Source organism: Protopterus annectens, chromosome 10.part0 (genome assembly GCF_019279795.1).
Source record: "Protopterus annectens isolate FY-2018-M chromosome 10.part0, PAN1.0, whole genome shotgun sequence".
In the NCBI taxonomy this organism is placed as follows: domain Eukaryota; kingdom Metazoa; phylum Chordata; order Ceratodontiformes; family Protopteridae; genus Protopterus; species Protopterus annectens.
In genome coordinates this window covers 1,055,350,282-1,055,373,294 of record NC_056744.1, presented here as the reverse complement: position 1 = coordinate 1,055,373,294, position 23,013 = coordinate 1,055,350,282, and the positions used below count along the sequence as shown (strand labels likewise).

The 23,013-nt window shown below is 37.5% G+C and overlaps 1 protein-coding gene across 2 annotated transcripts in view; it reads right to left on the bottom strand.

Moving 5' to 3' along the window:
* Window positions 1-23,013, bottom strand: part of NEGR1 (neuronal growth regulator 1) — a 3,526,818-nt gene that overhangs the window by 531,476 nt on the left and 2,972,329 nt on the right. The window lies entirely within an intron of this gene.

Below are 23,013 nucleotides of genomic sequence, written 5' to 3'. Positions count from 1 at the left end.
GCCTGGGATGTTGTCAGGTCCCATGGATGCTGTGTTCTTGGCTTTGGAGAGTGTGGTTTTTACCTGTGCATGTCCAACAGCTCTGGGTTTGACATAGCTTTGTATGTTAGGCAAAGATCACCTCTGAGTAGGCGATATGTGTTGAGACGGTCTGCATAGGGCATTTGTTTGAGGCCGGTAATCCTCTTTGTGAGGTATTTCTGCAGCTTTTCCAGTTGTTGTAGATGTCTTGAGAGGTACATACCAAAAGGGGCATTGTACTCTATAATGGGTCTAATGAGTGATGAGTATAGGGGAACAGTGACCTCTTTTTTCCTGGATGAGAAACCTTTTGTGATGAGGTGTGCCATGTAGAAGGATTTCTTGACTACTGTGGCAGTGTGATTATCAAAGGAGAGACTACTCTTCCCCTGTGTCCCAAGGTCTCTTATCACACTTTCAGTGTTAAGTATACTACCGCCTATGTTGTAGTTCATGGGTACAGAGTTTTTACCAAAGGGGATGACAATGCACTTTTTGGCATTGAGCTTGAAGCCATGGCTTTGTCACCAAATCATCTGCCTCAGTGAGGCCCTTTTATAGGATGTCCACATCATTAGGAATTTCTATTATGCCTCCTAGTTTACAGTCATTTATGAACATCATTAGCCAAAGACCTTCTGTGTTAGCCTGTACTTCAGACAAGTAGATACCAAACAGGAGAGGATGCAGGCTGAACCCTGTGGTACTCCATTTGTCACTGGTATGAAGTTGGATTTGGAGTCTGCTACTTTCACAGTGTGGGTTCTTTCAGTGAGCCAGTTGGCAACCCATATTGTGACATAGGGATATATAGCTAGTTTAGTGAGTTTATCTATAATTCCAGAGTGGGGGATGGTGTCAAAAACCTTGGCGAGATCTAGATAGGCTGTGTGAACCACCTTACCCTTGTCTACATGTTTGGTGACCGCTTCAAAGAAGTCTATAAGGTTTAGGAGACATAATCTGCCTTTTACAAACCCAAACTGGGTGTGGTCGAGAGTTTGGAGATTACCAATATCTTTGTTTATAAGTTTCATGATGATACGTTCCATGGCCTTGCAAACCAGGCTCATTAGATTATTGGGGCAGTAGATCCTGGGGTCCGTGGGGGCTCCCCCTTTGTGGAGTGGGATAACCGTCACTGTGAGCCATTCAGTGGGCACAAAGCCTGAGGTGAGTCTATGATTGAACATGGTGCTTAGGTGGGGTGCCAGTTTGTTCTGTAGTTCATGTAGAACACAGCCTGGGATGTTGCCAGGTCCCATGGATGCTGTGTTCTTGGCTTTGGAGAGTGTGTTTTTTACCTGTGCAGCCGTGATTACAGGAACTTTGCATTCTTCTGGTATAGAGATAGGCCCTTTAGGGGGTGAGAGTGGGGTAAAGTTAGCACTGAACCTATTTGCCTGGATGTTGGCAATATCAGCTGGTTCTGTATTTGTATATGTATTTAGTGTCATTGTGCTGTAACTCAGAGTAGATCTGAGTGTTGCCATTGAGATTCTTGACATAGCTATAGAATGCCTTGTGTTTGTCTTTAGAATCAGTGGCAATTTTGTTTTCGTAACTAGCTTTGGACGATTTTATGAGGGATCTCAACTTCTTACTGAGGCTGACCAGGGTGTTCCTCAAATGGAATTTTACTCTTTTTTGCAACAGTTTCCTTCTTCTGTTGTAGATTTTGTTTATGGCAGGGGACCGGCAAATTGGCTTCCTTTTTTTTGAGGATAGCATCTTGGTTCTGTTAGGGATAGCACAATCCATGCATTCGTGTAAGTGTTTATAAAGCACATTTGTGTAGGATTCAGCAGTCGTACCTCTACCGTCCATCTGCATGGGTGTTGTGAAGTTTGCCAGTTCTGTCTTAAGAAGCATGAAGTTGGCTTTGGAGATTTTTTTTACGGTGGTTTCCCTAATGGAGGGGGTGGGGGCAGGATGTGGATGTCTAGGGTGATTAGCTTATGGTCGGATCTGACCCAACGAGGAATTGACCTCTGGTGTGAAACACCAGTCACTCATGTTGGTTATGACCAGGTCTAGGATATTGCTGCCCCTGATGGTGGTGTGGATACCTTGATTCAAGGCCTTGGAATTTATGAACTACAGAAAATGCTGAGCAAAAGAGTTGGCACATGAGTAGTTTTCCCAGTTAATGGTGGGGTAGTTGAAATCACCCGTTATTAGGGTGTTGGATTGTACCCTAATATTTTCCAGTGTATCAAGAAATGAGGAGTGGGAATCCTGGGGCATGGTGGGGGATCTGTAGCAAGTTACAGTTTGGATTGTGGTCTTTCCCAGAGTTAGTTGCACTTAGATAATCTCGTATTTCTCTTTGAATGTATTTGGGGCTACCTTCTGTATATTGATTAATTTGACTTTCACCTTTGCATAAATATTGCACCATATCAAATCTCTCTTCCTTTTCCATGTCAATATTTCTTTTTTATTCTTTTCAAAAATCTTTAGGTTTTGTTGTTTATATTTTTGCACTTCCTCAGATGCCTCTTTTTCCAAACTGATCAATGTTTCTTGGTCTATATAATGTTTTTCACAAATCTGATGAATTAATGAACATACATTTTTATTTGAGGCTTCTGACAGTTTTTCTTATAGAAGTATTTTTCTTTCCTCTAATTTCTCTCTTAATCTTTTTGTATATTTTGTGTCTGAAAATTCTAGGCTTTTTGTATAATAGTAATAATACATAATTTCTTTCTCACCCTCAGTAGTCCACTCTATCATATCTATGGCTCTTATTTCGCCTATCAGTTTTTGTGATTTTTGTGGACTGCTACTGCCTTCTAAATCAGGGAAGGCATCCTCTCCCTGGGCCTGGACTGGCCCCATTGTAGGAATGTTTATGTATTTTGAGGATTCTGCACTTTCATTTTTTCCAGTCCGGGCAACAGTGTACCTACCAGGACTGGACATTTTTTTTATCCTGGGTCTTGTGCACCCAGCTATCTTTTTTAATTTTTGATCTACTTCTGTCCATGATATATGCTATATGAATACATTCTATATATATCAGTGTTGTCTTGGTGAGAGTTTGTGAAAAACAGGGTACTCACCAAAATAGAATTAATTCATTTTCAGCAATACTACTCTCCTTTGCTTGCTGACTTATCATTTCTCTATTCTAACCACCGTCCTTACTAGCATGAATGATGACCTACTTGGCCTACTAAAATCATTATTCAACCAGAGGGTACCAACAAGCTTAATACCAAAAGAATGGAGGAATGCAACAGCTACCCTTCTGCCCAATGATGGGTCATCTATGGACCCTATTCAACTACTCAACCTGGTTAACTTTTTCTAGCAAGTACTAAAGCCAATGAATGAGGGCAAAACATATATATATACACACACACACACACACATATATATACATAGACAGAGAGAGAAAGAGAGAGAGAGTGATATGTTTGTATATGGGTCCACCATGCATTATTGTTGTGGAAAGGGCAGTGGAAGAGACTAAATGCATATAATGGTAATTCAGTGCAATATATCCGAGGCCTAACACTGCTATTATCTCCAGCAGTAGGTTTTGGGCTGTCTAGCAGCAATTCTAGTAACATTTTTAATAACTAAGACGGTTTTGTAGTGTTTCTGTTATAGGAGTTTACATTTATGGTGGGCTTTATCTCTGTTCCTAATGTAATTGTTTAGGTCTTTCCAAATCCAGGGACACAGTAATCAAAACAGGATAGTATGTGGAGAGCTGTTTTAACGTGATGAGTATAGTAATATGGTAAAACATAACAACAATGAAGAAGAAACACTTTTTTTGGGTGAGAGCAGTATCTGTGGTTCTAAACTGCTTGCCTTGGTGAGGGTCATGATGAAGGTTACAAATGAAGACTAGACTTCCCTATCCTTGACAACAGTTTCCACGTCATTCTTTGGGATTCCCAATCATTCCAAGTCAATCAAAGCAAGATCATCTCTCTATCATATTCAGCATTTTTCCAAGGCCTAGTTCTAATGGGTGCAGCCCCTTTGCAGATGAAACAGGGATTCTCACTAAGCATCCAACCTGTTCAACTGACTCCTCTCCACTCAAATGAGAAATTAGTCAGTTCCAAAAGCTTCCTGGATGCAAAACCTTTCTCTCTATTATCGAGAATGAGTCTGACAACCCTGGAAAGGAAACTAATTCCTGCAGCATATTATTAATGATCTCATCCTTTCATCTCCACATCAAAGCCTTTGACCATACATGGGGTGACAGACATATACTAGACAGAAAATTGTGAGTTTTTTCCGGTGACCCAGCTCTTGCTTAAACACTATATCAAGTACAATGCCTGCAGAAACCTTACAACTGTACTCAACTGTTTAGACTTTAGATTTCCTCTAGTCACATTTATGAACACAATAACACTTTTCTAGAACAATACACTATTTTCTGGATGAAAACCATGACTTCTGATTTTTATCCAGTAACACTCAACATCAACCCACTCCAGGGCATGCTGAAGATTAACAGTTATTTTTAGTCCAAGAGGACAACATTATCTGTAAACAATAAAGATGTACATATCACATCACAAAGGTGGATGCTGTCCAGATCATGGCTGCCCCTTCATATCTCACTCGCACATTTTGCAAACAGGAGGGAAGATAAAATAAACCATACATCAAGTCCTAGACCTGCTTTGAATTTATTCAATATACTGCTTAGAATGCAGACATAACTTCTGCTCCACATATAGAAGTTTAAATGGCACAAAACTGCATCCCTGGGATATTCCAAGTGGCATATAACAGTAGCCCTGTGACCATCTATTGTAACACCTGCCACTAGACATCCTGAGATGCATGGTTTATGTCTTCTCTAGGTCCACAAAAGGTCAAACAAAATTAATTCTTAATTAACCTATGCATTGTGTGATGTACTTTGTCTCAACAAGAGTATCCTGTTTAATCTGAAGTGATATATCATGCATTTGAGAAGCAAACTGTAGCTAATATAGAACTGAGTACACTGTGGTCGAACAGCTTCAGAATGAAATGTAGTTAGATACTAAGCTGGTATCACTGTCTAAAATCTCTGAGAAAAGCTGAAAGATTATGTTTTATTTCATTTAAATGCATGTGTGTGTATATATATATATATATATATATATATATATATATATATATATATATGCCGTTTTAATTTCTCCAAGTGTTTTGGGTTTCTAATACCATGATGGGAATGGACCCCATTCCTAAGTCAAAGTACAATTAAATTTCATGAAATTAGTATTATTTCTCTCTTTGATGTTAGCCAAAAGTGCTCTTCGCAGCACCCGCAATGTGCCTAGTAATGACTCCTTCTGCAATTCGTACGGTGTTACATGAATTGGTAACATATCTAAATACAAAATTTTTTATAAGACCAGTTGCTCCTACTACTATTGGAACTGTCTGGGTATCTTTCTTCAACATGGCTCTCGTTTCTGCCTGCAGATCGAAGTATTTTATTACTTTGCGTCTCTCAGTACGCAAGACACTGTAGTCACTAGTTGTGGTGATTTCAATGATCAATGTTACTTTTGTCTTCTTTTCTTGGACCACTATATCCGTTTTTCCTCGCATCTATCTTTTGGATTTTTGGTAGTGGGTGATCCCATGTGATATAAACTTCATCATTTTCTATGATTCCCTGTGACTCATGTTTCCAGTGCTTTTCAGCCACTTCGATACCATAATATTTGCACAATTTCCAGTGTAACAATCTCGCCACATTATTATGCCTTTCAGTATACAGTCCCAGGCTCTGCCATAAGAGAGTCGCAACCAGCAATAAGGTGTGCAACTGTTTCCAATTCCGTTCCGCAAAACCTACATATATCTGTTTCTCCCACATGTTCAATAGACTTAGTAAACCAATGTGTATGTAGCCCACTGTCTTGGGCTGCCAATATTAACCTTTCATTTCTTGATGTAAATTCACTTCTCCTTAACCATTCCTGCGTTCGTTCTTGATCCACATGAGGTTCTTCCAGAAGTTTTCTATACTTGCAACTATATTTATGCTTTTTCCACATTTCTTCTTTTCTCATCTGATCCTTCACCTTATATTCTTTCTTTTGTTTTTTAGCACATTCAGTTGCTGCCTGATTTTTATCCACTTATGGTTTGATTTCCATTCCTGCTTAACATCGATATGCTTCTGCTAAATTAAGCAGAGATGTCGTCTTAGATTTATTCTCCTCATGTTTCAAAACTTTCACCACATTTGGATCTTGTGAGGTCAGTAGATATGTGTGGAGTCCCACGATTGCAGATCTATACATGTAATCAATTTCAAGGAGGCCCATCCCTCCTTCAGAACGGGGAATATATAATCTTGGTAGACAATGATTTTTATAAATCATTTGGTGAGCAATAAGCATCCTTCTTGTTTTAATATCCAATCTATCCAACACTTTTTGGGGCCAGTCAATCACTCCAAAACTATAAGTTAGGACAGGAAGAGCAAATTGATTTACAGCTTGGATCTTGTTCCGAAGTGTCAATGCTGTTTTCAGGATTAATTTAAGTCTTCTAAAGTACTTCTTACTAAGCTTTATTCACATTTGTTCATGTTTTATTCCTGATCCTTCATCAATACCCAAGTATTTATAACCCCCTCTTGCTAAAGTTCTTTTATATCACATTCTTTCACCAAATTGATGTTTTCCTGGTGCTGCAATTTTCCTTTTTTAAAGGTTGCTTTTGCACATTTGTCAAGACCAAATGACATTCCAATATCTTCTGAAAAAGTTTTGACAACCTGTAGCTGGGCTTTCAATTCCTCATCTGATGAGCTATACAATTTTAAATCATTGACAAAGAGAAGATGAGACGTCATTATACTTTGTTGTTTTCTAGAAGCCAAATTATAGCCATGACTCAAGCTAATATGTAAACAGACTAATGGCAAGGCAAAATAGCAACGGTGACATATATATATGCGTGTGTGTGCATGTGCATGTAAATATGAAAACACCTAGTGAAGAAATAGAAATCCTTCTTAACTATAAATAAAGACATACATAAATAATTAATTAAATAAATTAACCATCGCCATGGGTCATAATATTATATGTTGTACATCTGCACTGATCACACTCTGAGTAGCTTGCAGTTTTTTCCACCCTGCAAATAGCTGCATTTATAATGACTATGCATTGCTCAGCAAACTATTTTTCTGTGTGTTTAACACAACTTGTTTGTCTAACTTAGGATATGAAGCACTCATTTGATTTATCTGTGATCAACATGTTGGGAAAACTCAATCCTGCCGAAATTAGCTTACTTTAGAATTTATTCCCAGGTGAAACAGGGATTACTGATCACTATTTCATGGGTTGAACTCAGAAAGGTTGTCAAGTAGTATAAGGCTAGTGTACACCTCACAGCACCCATTTTTTATTCAGAGACAGCCATACCATGGCGCATGGTGGGTTATCATTGTGCCTTACTACAAATGCTACTGAAGCATTCTGGATGAGCAGCCTGTGCTAATTAGTCATCTGGCCTTCCTCCAGAAATGCCTGCAGTAAGGCATTGCTATAGCCAGTTTATTCATAGACCTGCTCATATTCATGAGTTTTCTCAGCTACCAGTGTTAATGAACATGGCCAAAAATTTGTGTTCCCTTGATAATGTTATAGGTAACTGCTGAGGAGTTTAGCAGACGTAGTTTTGGTGTGTCTGTATGTGCATGAGTGTGTAGTTGAATGTGTGAATCTATGTAGAGGTATGACTGATGTAAGATGAGTGTGTGTATGTATATATGTATATATATATATATATATATATATATATATATATATATATATGTGTGTGTGTGTGTGTGTGTGTGTGCATGTGAATGAGTGTGAGTGTATGTCTACCTTGTAATGGGTTATTTAGACAATAGGTAGGGTAGGAGTGTGTGTGTGTGTGTGTGTGTGTGTGTGTGTGTGTGTGTGTGTGTGTGTGTGTGTGTGTGTGTGTGTGTGTGTGTGTGTGTAAATGGGTGTATGTGTCCATTATTGTGACTGGATGGGGGGGTTGTGGATGTTTGCATTTGCACAAATGTATGAATGTATGTAGAGGGGACTATTATACCTCCACAATTTCCTAGACTAACTGACAACTCTTGTATCATTAAAGGGTAACACTAGACATCAGGGGTAACTCTTTATATTGCAACTTAAAGGATTTTAAAAATTATAGAACCAAGTTTTACAACATGAAAAATGTGGTGTCAGGAAAATCTAGTCACCGGGTTGATCTATATAACTCACCTTCAAGGCACTTAAAAAGAAGCAAATGCTGTACCCTCAAAATCCCCACACTCAACATATTAATCATCTGTGCCACCACTAGACACCATATAGACTTCTAAAATATTATCAAAGTTTTTAAAATAAAAAAAATGCAAAGTAAGGTGGGACGGGTTCACTTTGTGCACCCCTGACACAAGAAGCAACAGCCTTATCCTGCTACACTAACTGATCTATGTAACTTACCCTCAAGGTACTTTAAAAGATGCAAATACTGTACCCTCAAAACTCCCACACACAGCATACTGATCATCAGTGCCAACACTAGACCCCATATGCATTTCTAAAATATTACCTAGTTCTTTCAAAATAAATAGAACATGTAACATAAAGGGGGACATGTCCAATTTGTGCACCCTTAACACAAGAAGAAACAGCCTTATCCTGCTAGTCTAACTGATCAGTTAATGTAGCAGGGTTTTTTGCTACACAGTAATAAGTATAAAACTCAAATGTCTGACATCATTCGATTACTGTAACCGTAAAGTACCGTAAGGCAAAAGGAACACTAGATGACACCAGGGAAAATATTCCAACTATTACTGGGACTCACTTAAAAGTTAATAAAGCAGCAGGTCTAGCACCACAATTCACTTTACAAGCAAAAAAAAAGTACAAAACTCTGTCTGTCATTATTGAGTGACTTTAAGGATCAGTGATTTATGCGGGCAGGATCAAAAGTAAGAAAAATGTGAGGAACATTCTGTCAAATCAGGAAAAGGTAAGGTGTGTGTGTGTGTGTGTGTGTGTGTGTGTGTGTGTGTGTGTGTGTGTGTGTACATATATGAGTGAGACAGTTAATGAGGGGTGCCTGTTCCAGTGCAATGGATGGGCTGCCAGTGAAACATGAAAGAAAATAATATAAACAACAAGAAACTTAATAACATATTTCCTTAATAACTGACAGCAAATCATAGTCTGATTCAGGTAACGGCAGACCTGAAAAAAGAAATGTTCTTGTGAAATATAAAAAGAATACGTATTTGAACTTTACATAGGTATTTTTGGATTTCAGATGAAATGTCCTTGTTCATTTTATTAATTTTTACGAATGCAATGTGCGTGCACGTGCAGACACACACACACAAGCACGTGCAAAAAAAACCACACACATATACCCATACACACACACACATACATATACATGTATGCATGCACACACACATTCACACAGACATGCACCTAGACTCACAACCATAAGTTAAAACACAAATAAAATATAAAATGTGTACTAATGAATTTTTAAATAAAAAGCAACCTACACTAGAAGCAAATATTATTTATTAAAAATTAAAATGTGCATTCTGATTACTTGTCACCACTTCCTGATTATTGTTGAAAGATCGCTTTATTAACTTACATACAAGTCAATTATGCGTGTCAGCTAGTCATATTACATGAAACAGAAGTTATTTTTAAGCAACAATTTATTGCTCAGCACAGTTAACAATAGAAACAAATAAAAAGTTGAAGCAAAACATATGATAAAACCAGGAATGAAGTATTCACAGGTGTTATGCTAAAATTGAAGATAATCATTCCCAGAGGAAATGTGGCATCCATTTGCAGCTTGCATTATCTAACACCCTCAGGGCATGATTACTAAGAACAGCAGTATAAATTCTGATAATACTATTTTGCTTAATTAGTCATGTATGCTCTAGGCAATGCTGAATGTCCTCCAAATGAAGAATGAGTAAGAATTTTCCACACTCATCATATATTACAATGGGATAATGAAAGAACAAATGAATATTACTTTCATGTCAAGAAGAAATTCACTGAGGGGTTATGAGGGATGTGAGTTAGCTAATAAAAGAAAGCAGCATTTAAGTCATTTTATGAGGCAACAGGCTCCCTAGTTTAGAATGTCAGTTCGGTATTAATTTATACCTTAAACAGGGAAATGAAAAGAAATAGCAAAAGAAAGGAAGAAGAAAAAAGGAAAGAAATAGAGAAATGCTAAACGTGTATTTCTTTGACAATGTTTACTTTGAATAAATGTGTTAAACTGATATGTGATTATTTGAAACCAAAACATTTTGAGAGGTCACCAAAAAGGCATTTTTTTTCTTTTTGTTTAAATACATTTTAATCAAATAATAATGTGCTCTGCTACAAATATTATTTTATTCAGCTGTTGTTGCCATTTAGCTCCAGCCTATAGGGTGGTAAACACTTTTTCTTCAATACAGTAGAATAAGGTGAGTTAACAGTGTGTGTGTGTGTGTGTGTGTGTGTGTGTGTGTGTGTGTGTGTGTGTGTGTGTGTGTGTGTGTGTGTAAGGGTATTGCAATGGGCTGCACTTTGTGTCTTACTGCAGCAAGCTGAAATATGTTACTGTCCCCATTACAGGTTTATACATAAGTACAAGGCTAATTGCTCTTGTAGGCCATGTTGACCCTAGCCAATTTTTCTTTTTGTGCCCAAAATAACCATATCACAATTGGATATAGATTGACCTTACCCATTCCATGCTCGGTAATTATAGAGTACCCTTAATGAGAATAAATCATATTAATTATTTATGCATTTTCATTCATTTGATCAAAATTAGACATCTAAAGTATACAGTCTGGATAAAGTGGCTGTAACTGGTGTGCAAAGAGGCAGTTTGTGGCTGAAACTTATTAATTATATTGTCATTTGACAACAATCATTGATCTGGTTCGGAAGGGCTAGTGTGTATTTATGTAAAAGAAGGTAAACTACATTGATTTGACCATTATTATTATTGTTGTTATTATTAGTAGTATTTTATTTTATTTTATTTAACCACAACGGTATATCTGAGGTGTAGGTATATATATATATATATATATATATATATATATATATATAGTCAATAAAGTAACTATAGTTAGTGGGTACTAAGGCATTTTCCTAAATGACTGTGACTCTCCTCAGCAGTTGTTTGATCACATTCAAGCAATCATTCACCTGCCAAAATATAGTTTCATCCCAATACTCTTAACCCCACACATTCAGAGGTTGGTTGTATGTAAAGCTAGATCCACTTTGGTGATTGTCCATATGTCAAATTGCTAGGAAATTTGAAGGGGACTCGTTAACACAGGTGCACCTATGTAGGGTTAGTGCACAGGGAAAAATAGTAGAAAAGCAGTTTTTAAATGGTACTAATTTAATTATTTGAAAGAAATATGTAGCTGTATACTAGTTCTACACAAAGAATATGCTACTACCCCACAAGACCAAGCTCTCGACTATAGAAAATATGAATATAACTCCCACTTCATAAATGTTCATGTGTGTGCAACGTACAAGTCTGAATGATAGTACTGCCTCACAAAGGAGGAACAGGGGATCCACAATCCATTCTATGGACAATGTGCTGGGTACCCGTTAGTGATCTACAAAAGATGAGAACCCACAGTAATGTATGAATGAACAAGGAGTTGGTTTCATTTTAAAACTCAGGAATGATACATGGAATCTTTGGAAAGATGACCTTGTATAATCTATAATTAACAGACTTATCTTTTAGAAAAACACTTAATAAAAGCTACTGTTCCAGTCTACTCGACCCGGCTGTATCTTTTATTTATTTACTCCTGAGCTTGCTGGCCTTTTCTACTTTGTACTATATCCTGAGATTTGTATGTGTCTATAGTAACTACCATTGTTTTCAAGTATCATTTATCACATGCCTGCTGAATTATTTATTTTGTAATATATTTTGGAAGTTCATTTTATTTACAGCTACTTCAGCATTACATTTTTTCCTGTATATAAAGCTTTTTGTACACTTTCCACACAGATTATTCTATGACATCATAAGTGTTATGGAACTTTTCTCCCCGGGCCTCTGCTGAAAAAGGGCTCAGGTTCAGTTGGAGATACCCATTCAACAAATATCAAAATAAACAAAATAAACACTGAAATCAGAAAGCATCATACTACTAGAACAAATAACCCACTCTCTTTAATAATCTACCACATTTTCAGAATAGGTTAATTCAAATCATTTTTTTTTTAAAAACAAATGTTCTCTACCTAGGAAACAGCATCCAGGAATTCCCTCTGGAATTTTTCAAAACTCTCTGTTGCTCTCTACCAGTGAATTAACCCTTGTTAGTCCATTTACCTCCATCAGCTTGCAATCCCAAATTTTACTTCACAAAACTCTTGTAATAAAAATAATCATACACCTCCATAGACCCACTAGGTAAATTTCTATTTCCTCCTATGTCATTGAATAATCTAAGGACTTAATTTTTCATTTCCTCTTATATGCTTATAATTACTCAATTTCCAAAAGTGTGAAATCCTCTTCAAATTATTGCATAGTGTTTTGCAGGAGCACTATGGCTGCGCTCTGGCCATTAAACAATTATATTCTACAATGCAATTTTATATCAGCTATCCAGGTATGGTTATATCATAAAGGCCTTTGAGGTTCTAAACCATTAAATCTTGAAAAGCATCTTTTTATTAGCAAGACACTTCTCTGAAGTACAACAAGGAATGTACAGCTTCCTGTACCATAAACCCTTCTGTATACAAATTCAGACCATCTCCTCTCCCAAAACTCCTCTCATAAAATGAATTATCCAATGGTCTCTATCATCCTCATTCTCATTAACCTTCATTTATTCTATTTCCACTATACATATTCACCTCTTTACTAGCATAACAGCTGCATGGATCCATTACTTCTTACACCACCATCAAAAATAATTACAGGATCACCTTACAAAACCTGGTACTTGATTCACAAATAATATATTACTAATATATAGCACATAAAAATAAATAAATAGAAATAAAATAATAATCCTTGGATCACATCTTAAACTCATATCTAAAGATTCTGACGTCTTTGATCTACACGATGGCAAACATGAAACTATTCCCACTTTACATACATCAGCATATGGCATAGCTAAATTTTGTTCATATATTACATTGACCAAAACAAAATCCAAAGTCACCAAACACCTCTTCTGGAACAGGAACATTTCTAGATATTTATCCTCCATAACACAGTTTGCTATGCAAAAAGGAATCCTCTTACCAAATGAAGAACCTGGTCTCCCTCATAACCTTATATTGATAATCGATCTACCATATAAAACCACCAATACCTACATCTGCTAGTTTATCACCAAAGCCTTGCACAATGTGCATGAGTGCTCTGCACACACAAAGGTCAAAAGCTTCCGCATTAAGGAATGCATTGCTCTCTTACTAGCATATTTCATCATTAAGCTATTGAACTAAACTCTAGCCTTTCATTTGCCACTAAATTAATTCCATGCACTGTCTAAAATCTAAGATTGCATGGCAACAAAATGACCACACTTCACTGGACATGCAGTAGACTCACTCCCTCACCCCTTTCATTCCTAATATGCTGGCCTCCTTGCCTGCCCTTTTGAGATCCCATAATGCAATATGTTTTGAACAAAGCTACTAAGAGTCCTCTTTGTCAGCACTGAATGCACTTGCATCCACCAATCAATCTCCACCAATCTACCTTTCATCCACCACCACAATACACCACCTAATAAAGTTGTAATCCTGGGGGGGCACATCTCATCAAATCTACAATTTTTCATTCCACTACTCTAGGTGCTACCCACAGGTGAAATGAGAATGGGAAGTGGGTCTACCTATAGGTGTGAAGTACATTATGATCATTTTCCACTATTAAGTCTCCATCCCAGTGAAGCTGTGAACTGGGTGCTGAAGTGAGTGGGAGGTTGAGAGCAGCTGTAGAATAGTATGTGTTTGTTGTACCTCTAAGAAGCATTTCAAGGACAACATGTGCATATAAATAGCAAACATGTGCTAGCTTCAGTGCCATTTTGAAAGTGCAGCCAGAGAGTGAGCATGTATGAGTGTGATAGCTAGTTTGTTTATAAGTTAAAGTTATTAAGCCACACTTCTGATGTGTTTGTACATAATAAAGCTGCTTGAACAGAACCCATGAATACTCGTCTGTTTTATCCTGATTGGACGAGTGACATGGTGTCAGAACTGGGATTCCAGAGACTGCTTTTCAGAGCTACGAGGTGCAGAGTTAACAGGGAAGGTAAACTATGTGAACTGAGCACAAAAAAGGGCCAGAAACTAACCGAAGGTAATAAAAACTTCCACAAATGATTTATTTTATAAAAAAGATAAAATGGAGCACTACAAGGGCACAAACCCCATTAAAAAAAAAAAAAACAAGCAAGAGGCACAAAAAGTTTATTAATTAAACAAAATGTTTAAAATTACGATATTTGATAAAATGATTACCAGGAAAGCACATAAAGGGTTTGGAATTATCTCAGAATTGCCAAATGAGCATGTTTAAGCAAAGTGAGCATGTTTAGAGTAAAACAAGCACAAGAAAAGTAAAATGGGCATGGAAAAAGATTAAACGAGCAAACCAAGTGTAATAAGGGCAAAAAGGGCACATTAAGCATAAATAAAGCAAGGTGACTGCATGTTTTTTGACAAACCGCTGTGTTTTGGCATTAACTACTGTTCTGCATTGATTGTAGCTATCAAGGGCAAAACTAGAGTTATTTGAAGTATCTCACAATGTGTAAAAGTGCTTACAGTGTGGCTTATTTCCGTGCATTTATTCTGAAGAGTTTATTTGTGTGCAAAGTGCAACTATTTCATAAAGTGCAGTCAAAATACGGCCATTTCAAAAAGTTTCTTGTGCTGGGTGTGTCTCTTCACAAAGTTCCACCATTACAGTGTTTCTTGCACTGTCAAGAATTATTTAGCAAAGTACAGCGATTTTGTGCGTTGTGTACTGCTTATTCACAAAGTGCAATTACTTCAAAATGTTTTTACTCTGAGCTTCTTCTGCCCAGTTTATTCACACAGTGCAGCTATTTCAAAATGTTTCTTACGCTAAGAGGTGACTTCTTACACTACAGTAATTTCAAGAGCATTCTTGTGTCCAAGAGACTTATTTGCCAAAGTTCAGTTATTCAGAGGCTTGTTGTGCTATTGGGCATAGTTACAAATACTGGCATAAATATCAGGCATATGTGCAAGTGAGCATGTCGGTACAGTTAAAAGTGGACTTGAGTTGCATTGTGTTTTACTGTAATTTGTTGGCATGACGGATTTTGAAAACCATCACCACTTGTATTTGATCAGAATATTGCGGAAAATATTGGAGAATATTTGAGCAAGAGTACAATATTTTTATACAAGCAGCTTATTCTGACAAAGGTGCACACACCGGGGCATTCATTTTGCTAAACCTAGCTGAGTCAGAGGCTATTGAAAGACAGCATTCATTTGTATATGCACCAGCAGTATATGAGGGAGAAGGTGAAAACCATCATATTGTTGTACAGGCTGAATCAAGGGAAGACATCGAGTGTTTGAAACACACATTCAGGGAAATGCGTAACCCCTAGACAAATGTTACATTAGAGAGGCATTTGTTTTACACAATATATCAAAGGCCAGGATAAACTTTTGCAGATTATATTACTGACCTGAGAAACAAAGCTAAAATGTGTAAGTTTGGTGACTTTAAAGATGAGTTAATAAAGGACAGGTTTGTGTGTGGTATTAATACAGCTGCAGTGAGAAGGATGTTGCTTTGTGACAGTGATTTAATGCTGAGCAAAGCTATTGAGATTTGTCAAATCCATGAAAGGCACACAAGTATGCTTGCAAGTGATAAGAGCATGGTTTCAGCAGACTCCAGGTCAAATGTAGACAGCATACATCATGTGGCTTGTAGAAGCAGGTCTAAGCACATGGCAGCTGTAACCCCCTGCAAGTTTGGCAGGCAAAACCTGTAGTTTTCCAACAAGTTCTAAGAAAAGGATATGCTCAGTGCAGTACAAGGGTGAGTCAGCAAAACCCAAACCAAGTTTTATTGCTAACTGTTGCAATTGTGGTGCCAATCATGAGTCTAAAAGAGAAAAGTGCTTAGCATTTGGTCAGAAATGCGACAAGTGTAAAAAATGGAACCATTTTCAAAAGTTTTGCAAATCAAGTAAACCTCACACAGTTATAAAGAAAGGTCACTTAAAAAGTATGTTGATCATATAGGGAGCTGCAATTCTACTTTCTACATAGATGGTGAAAAGGTTGATGCAGTAAATTTGCTGGCAAAGTATGAAGTGTTTTGTACTGTCCAGATCAATGGCAAAACCATCGAGCTCAAAGCAGACACTGGTTCAAAGTGTAATGTTTGCTAAGGTGAAAGCTGGTAATCAACTCAATGTGGCCAGTTGTGTGAAACGTGTTGCTTATGGAGGTGAAGTAATTCAAACTGAAGGTTCAGTAGTGCTTTCATGTTATTTGGCTAGGAACTGCTACAGCTTACTATTCTATGTAGTTTGAAGACTTATGCAGTCATTATTGGGTCTCAGAGACAGTTTGAGAATGAATTTGCTTTCTTTTATCAAAGAAGTTAATTATATAAGCACATATTCTAGTTCCAATTTTACTGAAGCTATTTTCTCAGAGTATGCTGATGTTTTCAATGAGAGGTTGGGCAAACTTCCAGTTGTGTATTCTATAAAGTTAGACCCAGAGGTCAGTCCAGTGGTCAGACCAGCAAGAAAACTACCAGTAGCTATGCAGAATAATTTCTAAGCTCAGTTGGATAAATTGGTGCAGCAAGGTGTAATTTGTCCAGGCACAAAACCAACTGAATGGGTTTCGTCTATGGTAGCAGCCCACAAAAAAGGCTCAGATGAAATCAGAATATGTATTGACCCAAGAGATTTGAACAAAGCATTAAAGAGACCACATCATCCTATGCGCACAGTTGAGGATGTCACAGCCCTGATACCGAATGCCAGTTTTTTTTCTGTCTTGGATGCAAAAGGTTCATTTTGGCAATTGATGCTTTGCAAATTTTCACTACTCACTACTTTTAGTACCCCATTTGGAAGATATAAATTCCTCAGGATGCCATTTGGAATAAATTCTGCAAGTGAAGTTTTTCAGCGTGCAATGGAGCAAATTTTTTGGGTTATCCTTGTGCCATAATAGTATATGATTTATTGGGTGGAGGCAATGGTGAAGCAGAGCATAGCAGAAACCTTAAAAGAGTTCTTGACAGATTACGTGAAGTGAACTTAAAGCTAATCCTCTGAAGAGCAAATTCAGCCTACCAGACGTTATATATCTGGGTCATGTATTTACTAGCACTGGCTTGCAACCAGACCTGTCCAAGCATGCAGGCATTCTTTAGATGCCAGCACCAGATAATGTTCAAGCTGTGCAATGTTTTATTGGTATGTTCAACTATCTGGGCAAGTTTATGCTAGACTTCAATGAGTTGACAGCACCTTTGAGAGAGCTGACCTGCAAAAATGTTACATGGTCTTGGTTGGAACAGCACCAAAGAGCATTTGAAGGCCTTAAGCAGAAATTTGCCACCCCACCCACATTTAGATACTATGATGTCAATAAACCAGGAACTATTTCCTGTGATACTTCAAAATTTGGTTTTGGTGCAGTTATTCTTCAAGAAGGCAGACCAAGTAGCCTGTGCATCTAGCTCTCTTACCCAAACTGAAATGTAATATGCTCAAGCTGAGAAAGAACTTTTGGCAATAGTATTTGCATGTTCAAAGTTTCATGATTATATCTATTGTTGAGCTATTCAAATTGACACTGATCAGCAACCTCTAGTTAAAGAAGCCTGTGGATTCAGCTCCAGTGAGATTACAAAGAATGATGCTGAAATTGCAAAAATACAATTTCAAAATGGTCTATTCAAAAGGCAAACTTCTTTATCTGGCTGATACCTTATCCAGATCACCCAGAAATACAACAGAACAGCTTCATGCAGAGAATTTTGACTTTGATGTCATGAAAGTACATAATTTTTCTTCCATGAGACTTGATGAGCTGAAAGATCATAGCAAGACTGATCCAATTTTGCAAAAGCTCAACCACTACATTAATGTTGGATGGCCATCAAAGCAATCTAGTGTACCAGCTGAAGCGCAAATTTATTTTCCTTACAGGCATGAGATGTTGATGGAAGATGGGATTATTTTCAAAGGTCCTAAAATTTTTGTTCCTGCAGCCTTACAACACAAATATATCTAGAATTTTCATAGTAGTCACCCAGGTTCTAAATCTGCCAAAAGAAGGGTGAGAGGACTAGTATTTTGGCCTTCTCTAGTAAAATACATTGATAAAGTACTTTCTTCTTGTTCATTATGCAATAGTACTAAATTGTATTTGCAAAAAGAACCACTTCATCGAAGCCAAGTTCCTGAACTACCTTGGTCAAAAGTAGCTACTGATATATTCAAGTGGAACAATCAGCATTACTTAGCTTTGGTAGACTCTTATTCAAACTGGTTTGAGATTGATTTACCACTAAATCTAATTTCCATTGCTGTTATCACAAAGTTGAAACATCATTTCTCAGTCTATGGTAGTCCACACAAAGTTATTTCTGACAATGGTACCCAATTTACCAGTCAGTTGTTTCAGACATTTGCAAAAGAATGGGACTTTGTACATGTTACTAGTAGTCCAAAATACCCACAATCAAAGGGACTAGCTGAATGTACAGTGCGGAGTGCAAAGCAATTACTAGAGAAGTCAGAGTGTGATAATACCGATGTCCTTTTGAATTTGCTCAATCTCAGAAACATAACCCATGATGATATTTGGCTAGCCTGCTCAGGGATGTCTATCTAGGCAAATCAGAACAATATTGCCTACCAGTTCCAGTTTGCTGAGGCCTAAAGCAAAGAATAACAGAACAATCAGAGCCCAACTATAAATAAAGAATTCTTTCCAGAAGTCCAGCTATGATAACTCAAGCAGATTTCTTCATCCATTGAAAGAAGGTGAGACAGTGAGGATGCAAACCTCGAAAGGTTTTGACCAGATTAGTCAAGTAACAAGAATATGTGCCGAGCCGAGATCCTACTTAGAATCTGTGGATGTGGAGTACAGGAGAAACCACAGACATCTTCTTCTTGTACCAGAATCAATATAGCAGCATTGTTCCTGTGATACAGACTCTAGATCTCAGAGCAATCCAGGCAATGTTCCTTTTGCAAAACTTGTCTTAAGTTCTACTTCCATTCCTGATGATGTTCCTGATGTCCCCAAAGTTTAACAATCAGCAGAAACAATCCCAGTTGCTAGACCTAATTCTAATTTTTATGTTACACAATTTTGTCATCTTTCCAGACCTAGTGTGAAATACACAACAACCTGGACATAACTGTCTATATGTATTTAGTTCTGTATAACTGCATGTTAAAGAAGTATCTGTATCAATTACATGTCAATTGATGTCATCAATAATGCATGACTCATTTCTCAAAGACGGAGGATGTAGAATAGTGTGTGTGTGTGTGTGTGTGTGTGTGTGTGTGTGTGTGTGTGTGTGTGTGTGTGTGTGTGTGTGTGTGTGTGTGTATGTGTGTGTGTTGTACCTTTAAGAAGCATTTCAAGAACAGCAAGTGCATATAAATAGAAAGCATGTGATAGCTTCAGTGCCATTTTGAGAGTGCATCCAGAGAGTGAGCATGTGTGAGTGTTATAGCCAGTTTGTTTATGAATTTATCTAAGTTAAAGTTATTAAGCCTCAAAATCCTGATGTATTTGTACATAATAAAGTTGCTTGAACTGAACCCTTGAGGTCTCATCTGTTTTATCCTGACTGGATGAGGGAGAGGAGCTATGTGACATACAGAGTTACACCAGAAACTCTACATCCAAGGATCTGAGTTACACTTGTTACACAGTCAAAAAGAATTGGAGAGATATGTGTCCCAAATGCTCCCTGCACTATGGAATCGGCTCCCCACCCAGTAAAACAGAGTTCATTTCTGTCCTTGTTCAAAGAAAACCTTGACAACTGGTTAAGAAATCATAAATTTATCCCCCAGACTGGCTCCCATGCCCCTTATGGACAGAGGCCATCAATAAGAAAAGTATTACCCTAACTAGTACCCCCACCTGCAAATCCTTAGTTACCTCATTACTAATGCCCCCCCATACAGATGCCCTTGATACTTGGGACCCAAATGGTATGAGGTGTGTGGTAAGGCTTGCAAGAGCCCTAGTGGTCATTAGCCTAGTAACAACCTATGAACCTGTGAACATATACTTCTCATTCAAGAGCTTTTGCCATTAAGCCTTATTCCCTTTGACATTTTGCTCTGATATCATAGGGTTGTGCAGCAGTGCTGCAAGGGACCAACCCTATGCACACAATGAGAAGTTCTTAATATGTCTGCACTGATGCATGTCTACATAGTGGTTGCTCATGTTGAATGTCACTGCCAGTGTTCCTGTGGCTTAACTATGTGTTCCCAACACATTTCCACACCTTTCTCCCAAGGACAGACTCACAGATTAAACCTTGTAACTTGTTAGAGAATTGTGACTCACCCAGGCTTCAGCAGGTGCCCTTGTTTCTAGTCATACCCATCTCACCTGGATCATAGGACTTTATACCTCTACATTAACAGGTGGTAGACAGAGGGGAAAATTACAAATTATACATAGTAAAAAAGGACATAATGAGTTGGGTTAATAAATGTTTGAACATGTGTGTGTATATGAGGTACTGTCCCAATCTTTGGAATACAGTATTGATATTCAGAACAAATAAAGAATGAATTACAATTTTATAGTATAGTGTGCCAAACACTAGTTTTAAATGAAACTATATATAAAAGCATCTGAAAATATGAGTGGTATACCATTTTGGCACTAGCCCGGGTCATATTGACACCTGTAAATTCACTATGGCTGACAAACAGAACCCAGGAAATTAGGATGGGTGACACTATTGCCTTCAAAAGACCTATCACTAGCTGAGAACCCACAGGGTTCATCTTGGACTGGTCCTCTTTGGCATTTACTTCTCTATGGTCAAAGCTAATGTTAAGGGTTCATGGCTGACAAAGGAGGACAGCAAAATCCTCCAATAAGGCATTTCTCAAACAAATAGATGGTGTCAAAGCCATGGTCCAAAACAAAATGCCAAGAATGTATAATCATATCCTTCGGCAAGCATGACTTCCCTTGTAACAATCACATTAACAATGCACCCTGAAAGCTAAGCCTGTAATCAGACAACTGGGAACCTATGTTAGCAAATAACTGTCCTTTGATCACCATTTAGTCAAATTTTTAAAGAAGTCCTTTTTCATCCCACAACTTATAAAAAAGATATGGTGTCCAGATTTGGGGATGTAATTATTACACTGCAAGCAGCTCTCATCACAATGATCATTGAATATAATGCTCCTTTCAGAATGTACTTGTCAAAGCACTTGGTAGAACTGGACCAACCAAAAACAAATCAAAACCCTAAATCACAAAAACTATGCAGACCATCTCAAAGTCTTGCCCTTCTACTCAGAATCATACAGGATACTAATAGGCGACCTCTGCCTTGCGTACAGAGCTTCGACAGACCTTATCCTGTTAGACAGATGACGTATCTGCAAGTCCAATGGCAGAATGAACACTTACTCAAGGGATGTCAATCTGTTTTGCAATATAAATAGAACATGTTGGAGGGATAGGTATGTATCACAGAGAAAATATCTTCTGTGGAACCTTCTTCCACTCTACATAAATAAAAGTTCTTGAGTTACTCTTTTCAAACACAAATTGGATAAAGTAATGGGAAAATTACAGTTTTATCCTTTGCTTAGGCCTTATGTGTATTGTGGATATGGGCAATAAAGTAAATGTCCCAACATATCCCTGTTCTGTCCCCATATGGCGGTCCCCATATGGGTTATTTGTAAGCAAAACATAATGGCTAATTACTAACATGGGCTTCTTAGGAACATCAAAGATTAATATCCTACGAAGTACCTATGAACCATAACTACTTACTTACTGAATATGCTTACATGTAATACTGCAAATCTGGATAAAAATGTTGCAGATCTAAACTCAATGTGCTGCTTTAATGTCTATATTTACTCTATTTTAAATATTATATTACTGTTTTAACATAAAACAATGTCTTGATTGTTATGAGTCAGCAATCTATTGCTATGCAACGCATTGATTTCACTATCCTCATTATTGCTGGTGTGGATAAGTTAAGTAAATGATCTCTGAACTTTTCTTTGAAAGTATTGAAATAACCATTGCTTCCTTGAGCATGTGGAAATCTATTCTGAAATACAACAGCATGCTTACAAAAAGCTTCTCTCACCAAAGTTAGAAGAAATGCTACAGCTGTTAAAAACTGCAGCACATGTCGAGGGAGAAAGCGAAAGAGGAAGCTGTAACGGGAGGAGGACTTTAAGAGAAAATGTTAATGTGTGGGCCAGTATTCCTCAATGAGGACAAAAGGAGGCTTGATCTGGGCAACCCATTCACCGTAGCAAAACCTAAAGAGCACATTTGCTTGTTTCAAACAATGTCTGTCCTCATAATGCATAATGTATGATAAAGATGTGACAGCATTCATACCAAGGTACTTGCTCTCTTCCTTTCTCAGACTCCATGACTTTCTGACACAATTATTTTACCTTACTATCCACAACCAAGGCTATGTTTCAGTAATCAGAGTCAGTTTACAGCCATAGTGCTTGACATAGCCTTTTGGCTTACTGTTGGTTTCATTCTTATTTGAGCAGGTAATATTACTTATGAATCATATTAGACATAAACTTCCTGGTTACTGGAGGACTTTTCAGTTACCTTGATCTCCAGCACAACCAAGTTGTGCCACAAT